This window comes from Mauremys mutica, chromosome 6, assembly GCF_020497125.1.
Source record: "Mauremys mutica isolate MM-2020 ecotype Southern chromosome 6, ASM2049712v1, whole genome shotgun sequence".
NCBI lineage: Eukaryota > Metazoa > Chordata > Testudines > Geoemydidae > Mauremys > Mauremys mutica.
In genome coordinates, this window is record NC_059077.1 from 59,640,794 (window position 1) to 59,648,901 (window position 8,108).

Consider the following 8,108-nt stretch of genomic DNA (forward strand, 5'->3'; position numbering starts at 1 on the left):
TACAGAATAATGACGTACTGTGTCATCTTTTCATAAAACTGGCTAAAAGGATGCTGGTTTTGCTGCATGTGTGAAACTTCACACAGCTCTAATCTTTAATGTGTGTATGCCAAGGATAATATAAAATAGCACACAAGATGTGGAATAGCTGGCAACCAGAGAATTTAATTAAAGGAGGGAGTAACAATTGGTTCAAAGGGGTGGTAGTTTCTAAACCTAAAGAGAACAGATTCTTAGGGCCAGGTAACTTTCTGATGTTGCATACTTACTTAACAGATGGATTATTTGAAGAGTGGCAGTATCTGTCCCTTAGTTAGGAAGTGATAAGTGATATCTTCAGGGGTAGGTGAATTGCTTTGGATAAAATAACCCAAACCTGAAACAACATTATTTTCCATCTTCTTTCCCCATTTATTTGTATGCCTCTCTCTACTACGGTCCATCAGGGTCAAAATTAGAAAGGCTGCCTTATAATATTTTGGGGGCTGACCAGAAACAGGGGGACCCATTCATAATTAGTGAAATATATATGCTTTACACAGTTGCTTTCCAATTTCTAACGCAGTCCCCTTCAAAGAAGCACCATTCAAACTTACAAACTTTCTAGAATGTTCTGGGTGTTAAAGTAATATTAATCTTAATTCGTTACAGGAGTGGATAAAATTCTGTGAACTCAGCAGTGGCTGATGACCTTCCTGTTGCAGAGTGAACTCTCGGTGCATTTGTTCATTGAAGCTGCCAGCAAAGCTTCCAGGAGACTGTATGTGCTCTGTCTGCATGTTCTTCAGGTACTGCTTTTTTAAACACCTGTGTATGCTGGTTATTGTATCACCCTGTACAGCTCAAAGAATCTGGCCATAGCATAACATGTGATGCCTCCATGTCTGACCTAAATATACATATTGAGGCTACCATGATGAATGAACTGTGTGTTATTGCCTAATGATCTGATAAGAGAAGGGGGAGTGAATGCAGGATGATGATCTTGGAAATAGCATTGAGGGTTTATGAACTCTACTGCAAATTCAGTGGAATATAGGAAATATATGAGTAAAGCCATATTATGCAGCAGTTCTAACCATCCACTCAACCATCATAACAGTAAAGGCAATCAGCATAATTATAGTTTTGTGTGGAAATGTATTTAAATATACCACTCAGAAACTATGCTACTTTCAGTTGTGTTCAGAGAATTATTCTCTTCCAATTCCCCTTATTCTTTTCTTGTATATTTCTCTCTTCTTTTCTCTTTCTGTTCCCTCCCTCCCTTCCTCCATCCTTTGCTTTGTCTTCATTTATTCTATTTTTAATCTCAGGTGGGGTTGGTGGGGAGGACAGGTATAGCAGATGCTGAGTTACTCAATGAAGCTAATGCTCTTAATCTTTGCATATAGGTATTAAGCATGTAAAGTTACCTTTTTTCCTATAGTATATGTATTCAAGAATAATGCATCTATATGAAAACATACTCCACATTTCTTGACCTTTGGGTACTATTAAATGCTTACTATGTGTGGGATGACATCTGGTACTGTATATTAGGACTGTGCTTTACACAAGTAGAGAGAGGAGGACATTACAGCTTGAGACATTTAAGAAAATATTCAAGATAAATAATGAAACACATAGAATTGTCATTGGGCTAGAAACCCAACTGGAATCAATCACAGTAATTCCATTGATTTCAGTGCAGCTATGCCAATTTATACCAGCTGACGAGCTTGCTCATTTCTTTTAAGGAAAATTACTCATAATCAAAACCTAATTTTGAATGAAGTCTACTTTAATTTATAAACAAAGGAACTGAAACATGGATCTGCCAGTATTTGATTGTACTATAATACTCATTAGCTTTGGTGAGAAGAAGCTAAACAGTTCTCTTTCCTAGTGGTTTGCTGCTTAGACCTCTTGACTTCATTTTATATCTACTTCCTGGCCTTGCCTTTACTGCACCCATGGGCGGCAAGTTGTATGGGCCCCTGGTGCCCGGGCTCCAGCAATATTCAGGCCCAGGGGGCCTAGCTCTACCAATGTTTGGGGCCGGGTCTCTCCCCCCGGCCCTGCCTGCTGCCCCCACACTCCTCTCCCAAGTGTCCCCAGGCCCTACTTGCTGCCCCCACGCACCTCCCCAAGCCCTGGAGCGTCCCTGCCTCTTCCCTGCAACTCCACACTGACTCTGCTCTGCTGGCTTCCAGCATCAACTGCCACCACAGGGTCCTAGTTCCCCCACCCACTAGTAGCAGGGCAGGCTACTCTTCTGCCTTGGACCCTTCCCTTTTCCTTCGGGACCTATCACCAGCACAGGGGGCCCCCTGCTCGCAGTCACTGCTCCTGCCCCACGCTGGGCAAGGGGCATCCCCATCTCCCACCCTCAGTGAGGCTACAGTGAGGGGCAGCAACAGGGGAGGAGGTGCACATGTGATGAAAGCCTCCCCCTGGCACCTACCACAGGGGAGGCAAGGGGGCTTCCTGGACCTGAGGGGGGCCCTAGAAGCACGTGCAGTGACAGTGGTGCGAGTTGAGTGTGCTGCTGTGTGTGCGGGGACTCCCCCAGAGCTCACTGCTGCCGGCGGGAAGAGGGCTGGGGGAGTCTTCCTCTCTGGCTCCAGCCCTGGGGCAGCCTTCCTACACCCCAAACACATCCCCAGCCCTGCCCCACCCCAGAGCCCACACCCCCACACATCCAAATCCTCTGCCCTAGCCCTGAGCCTCTCCAACACCCCAAATCCCCAAACTCCCTCCCAGAGCCTGCATCCTGCACCGCTCCTGCACCCTAATCCCCAGCCCAGGGCCTGCACTCCAGACCTCCTCCCTCCCAGAGCCCAACCTCTCACCCCTTCTGCACCCAAATTCCCTCCCAGAGCCTGCACCCTGCCTGCACCCCAGACCTCCGCCTGCCACCCAAACTTCCTCCCAGAGCCTTAGGCAGATGTGGGGGTGGAGTTTGGGGGGGCAGGTTCTAGGCACCACTAAAATTTCTACAAACTTGCCACCCTTGACTGCACCCATCCTCTCTGGTTCCCCTTTTCCAAGAATACCACACTCTCTTTTTTTATCCAAAAATTATTAATTCATACTATCTTTGATGGCAGTGACTTCCCAATATCAGACATTCTCATTTTTTGTGCCATTCTACCAACTCTCCAACTTGTTGCTTGGTCACTGATAAAATAAATGCAAGAAAGGTAATAATTGGAGATATACCAATCTCCTAGAACTGGAAGGGACCTTGAAAGGTCATTGAGTCCAGCCCCCTGCCTTCACTAACAGGACCAATTTTTGCCCCAGATCCCTAAATGGCCCCCTCAAGGATTGAACTTACACCCCTGGGTTTAGCAGGCCAATGCTCAAACCACTGAGCTATCCCTCCCCCCTCCATGCATTCAAACATCTCCAGTAGATTAAAAATTTCTAGAGGTAAATTGACTTTTTTTCTTAAAAAATAGGCTTATTTACACAAATATTCTGCCAAGTCTACTAAAATGCAATTAGAATTCTCCAGTGAGACAATTACCCAGTTCCTCATCTTCCCAAACATTTTGTGCTGAAGGAGCTTTGCTATTGATGCAAAGCAGCAAAAGCTGTATTTATTAACCTAAATCCCGTTACCAGTTAATAGCAGGCATATTTATAAGCCCATTACTATATGAATATGAGCTCATTAAAACTGGCTAAAATATTAACTGTACTGTCATTATCCAAGGATTTTTCTTTAGAAATGGCTGGCAATCTAGCAATGAAAGCCTTTTTTGTAATAAGATTATCAACTTGCTATAATCCTCTGCTTCTCAAAGAAGTACAGAAAACATTCTTTTTTGCTTAATTAATCATGAGAAAGTGACAGATCCCTAACAAAAATCATTGATGACTAATACCACAGTCCTGCCAAGCCTTGCACATTTTACACACAGTTCCTCCCATTGGTATCAGTGGGACTACTCACAGAGTGAAATCCTAGCTCCTTTACAGTTGATGGCAAAAGTTCCATTGACCTCAATAGGGCCAGGATTTCACTCAGAGCATATCAAGTTGAGGACATGCATAAATCTTTGTCCCCTATATATGCATTCTTTGGCCCCTCCCGCCTGCAGACTGTGCATTACTGCAAGGGGTGAGTGTGAAAGAAGACTCTATGCTCTTGTCTTTCTGAGCAGTGGATGGCATAACCGCACTCCTGACACTTGGATTGCTCTTGCTGAGAGACCTCTGGGAAGGAGGCATCTGCCAAGAGTGGAGGAAGGAAGGGACCCAGACTCCCCTTGCATTTTGTGAAGGGTTGTAGCACTCCCCCTGCACCCCGGGGAGCTCCAGCAGGGAGTATGCCTTGTTGAGGCGCAATCCCTCCCAGTCAGTACTGCTGCACACTGGCTAATAACCATAGCAGGGCAGAGGACATTGAAATATAACATACGGGCACAAATGGTTACAATGGAAGATAACAAAGGGCTTGTGTACACTTACAGCAGCGCTGCTGTAGTGCTTAGTGATGACGCTATCTATGCCAATGGGAGAACATCTCCTGTCGGCATAGGTATAGCGCCTCCCCGAGGCGTGGTAGCTACGCTGATGAGAGAAGCCCTCCAGGCGACATAATGCTGTCCACACTGGGAGTGAGGTCTGTATAACATATTTGCTCAGGGGTGTGGAAAACCTGCGTAGTTATAGTGACATAAGTTTAGTGTAGTGTCATGTAGATCACGGCAAAGACAACTTTGTATATTCTAGTGAATTTAGCACTTTGCAGACTTTCCAGATTAGCAGTGGGAACAATATTCTCTGTTTACTTGGAAGGCAAGTAGGATGTGAGCAGCAACACTGCAAACTCCCCCATACTGCTCCTGCGAGGCCCGATTCTCATTTATACTAATGCCTCTTTCCACTTGCCTGGCAGTGTAAAGATGGGTGTAAGTGTCGTTTACTACCATTTTACAGCCTTTTACTGTGCCACAGGTGTACAAAGGGGCCTTATAAATGACAATCAGGCCTTCAACTCTAATGTACAAGGATCACCTTTTGAGTACCTGAGAGCCATTGGTTTCATGACCACTCAGTTCCTGCTGCCAACAAAGTTGCCAACTGTTGCTAATAATGGTGGTGATTTTTATAATGTGACTGGCAAAGGCACAACATGGTGGTTAAGCTTGAATATAATTTTGTGTACTTTTGCTGCCATCTACCAACACTATTAAAATGATTTTAATACACTTTTACTAAACATGCTAATCATCAACTGTAATTAGTATCACATTACCAATGCTTTATCATTTTTATGGCACCAGCAATTAAGTATGTGTTATAAATATTTAATGATACAAATATGCAGTAAAGATGAAGAAATACAGTTTTATCACCATGCACTAAACTTATTAGGATGGGTACTCAAATCAGCCCTTGATATATCGACTTGTGTCATTCTGTAAATGACATCAATGCCAATAAAGCCACAACAGAGCCCAACAATTTAAAACATCACACATATTTCATTCCAAGAGCTTGAATAAAATATTAGAGCCATTCCTGGGCTAGCTGTTGCTCTGAATCCATGAGCTTGAAGTAAATGTACATGTTCTTCCCAATTTATGCCACAGTCTGATTATAACCATATAAAACATAATCCAAATACCATAACACATGAATCCCACAATACTGATATGTTTTACACCAAAGTGTACATCTCATTTGATGTGATGGTATTAATATCTGAAGCTCTCTTTCCCTGTTTAATGGCTCAGAAGACCTCATTGTATTAGAACAACAATTTATTACTTTAGCAATTACAAACAGTTATGTGATCTGATTTAAGGTGATGTGTATATGTACAGAGTGGAAGATGTGTATATAAGTGAAAAACATCTCTCTTACTATCAAAGTTGGGGGAGGAATCAATATTTGGAGGGCAGTTTAGGGGGAGAGAGATGCTGCTGAATTTGTTTTGCTGATTTCCAGGAATGGTGATAGGATACATTTAATATCTGGTAGAAGCTGTCACTACTTCAAGAAGGATCAGTTAGATGTAACAACTCAGTTCTGAAGAGTAAATACAGTGTCTGGCTGAGCGAGACAAAGTGCTGTGTCAGGTGTTTTGATATGATAATCAGCAGTGATGGGTGAATCAGAAATTATTTAGCTCAGATACCAAAATCTGGATGCTTATCTAAATTTATCTGAAACGTCCAAACCTCTTTCGTCTTACAAGGGCAGTTTTTCTCAGTAATGGTCCTAGTTGGAAATCAGATGTACAGAGGAACATACAAAAAATAATTAAATTTAAATTTGCCACCCTTTTTTGATCTTCAATAACTTTTAGGTTCAATTCAAGTTCTGGGAGAATGTTTTTTATCAGTTCTTATTTCCTCTGTATTTTTAAACACAAGAATAGTTGGGTCTTGCTCAGAGGAGATGTTTTCCTTGGTCACAAGCAATGAAGATATGTTTCCTCCTTTGATGTGGACATTCAGAAATGATGCCTCAGTGACTATAGATGTATTGGCATGGTGGCTCCAGCAGATAGAAGGGCCAGATGTACCTGTGAATACTAGGTATGTCTCTTACCTCCATTATCTCTATTATTTCTCATTTTAAAATATGCAGCATATTCTGTTTACCCAAGAGAAAATAAGTCTTCTTCACTTCATTGGCATGCACTTAACACAGTCTATTTTGCTTGCATTCCAGCCTTTGCAGTCACCTAAGTAGGCAGTGACTGTGGGAGCAAATAAGAATACAGACAATGCATACAGATGAATATTTCCTTATGGTATAATCTTGCTGAAGAGAGAGTATAAGAACACATGGGGGAATCTTTAATGCAAATAGTAAAACTCAAAATATTTTATTTATTAATTACCACTGAGCACAGGTGTGTTGTGACTTGATTTTTGCTGTGATCTCCTATGACACTTGATCTTAAACTACTGTAATTTTTGGACAGGAAATGCAACTAATTATAAAGGTTTCCGCATAGTTCCAAGGGTGAGAGAATGGAGATTTTATAATAAGGGTCCTTAAAATATCTTTAAATAATTAAAATGAAGATTCTGCAAATGACCTAAAACAACCAAAGTATTAACAGTTCAAGTTAGTTTCAGATGAAACATTGTCTTAAATGCACCAGATAAGCTAACATGATTGAAGGAAAATCATGGATAATATACATGCTGTTGATTTGCATATATCTGACCATCTGATAGCCTTCCTCATAGCGTTTCCCTAGGGCCTTGGGAAATGGATGAGCCTTGCAGCATGCCCTGAAGGTAACCAATTCTGGGCTATGTTGGGCCCAGGGTAATGTCAGAAGCTGGAAACATGTGCTTTGCTACTTTTCCTACTTTGTGTTTTGATCACATCCAGGCAGAAGAAGACTTGCAGGCCTAAAATTAAGTGGCAGTGGTAGCAGAGAGTCAAAAAGAAAGTGACAGGTGGGGACAGAGATTCTGAAAAGGTGAGGCATAAATCAGATGCTTGGATACCATGATGATGAGCATAACTATGTAGAGTGGATAGAGTGACATGGGGAATGGAGTGAGAATGAAAGGGGAGAGAAGGTATGAGTGAATAAAGAGAATGAAGGAGAGTTTTATAGAAAGTGGAAAAAGGAGAAACAAAGAAGTTCTGGAACAGCCTTCCAAGGGGGGTAGTGGGGTCAAAAGACATATCTGGCTTCAAGACTAAGCTTGATAAGTTTATGGAGGGGATGATATGATGGGATAAATTAATTGCCAAAATTAGGCTATCTTTGATTATTAGCAGGTAAATATGCCCAATGGTCTGTGATGGGATATTAGATGGTGTGGTATCTGAGTTACTACAGAGAATTCTTTCCTGGGTGCTGGCTGGTGAGTCTTGCCCACATGCTCAGGGTTTAACTGATCGCCATATTTGGGGTCGGGAATAAATTTTCCTCCAGGGCAGATTGGCAGAGGCACTGGGGGTTGTTTGCCTTCCTCTGCAGCATGGGGCATGAGTCACTTGCTGGAGGATTCTCTGAACCTTGAAGTCCTTAAACCACGATTTGAGGACTTTAGTAACTCAGACATAGGTTAGGGGTTTGTTATAGGAGTGGGTGGTGAGATTCTGTGGCCTGCATTGTGCAGGAGGTCAGACTAGAT

General features: G+C 42.4%; 1 long non-coding RNA gene across 1 annotated transcript; it reads left to right on the forward strand.

The window, feature by feature from the left end:
• Positions 1-659: 659 nt before the first annotated feature.
• Positions 660-7,441, forward strand: LOC123372221. The gene is made up of 3 exons (XR_006580174.1): positions 660-788; positions 6,375-6,539; positions 7,351-7,441. It is a non-coding gene; the product is annotated as an uncharacterized LOC123372221 (long non-coding RNA).
• Positions 7,442-8,108: the final 667 nt, after the last annotated feature.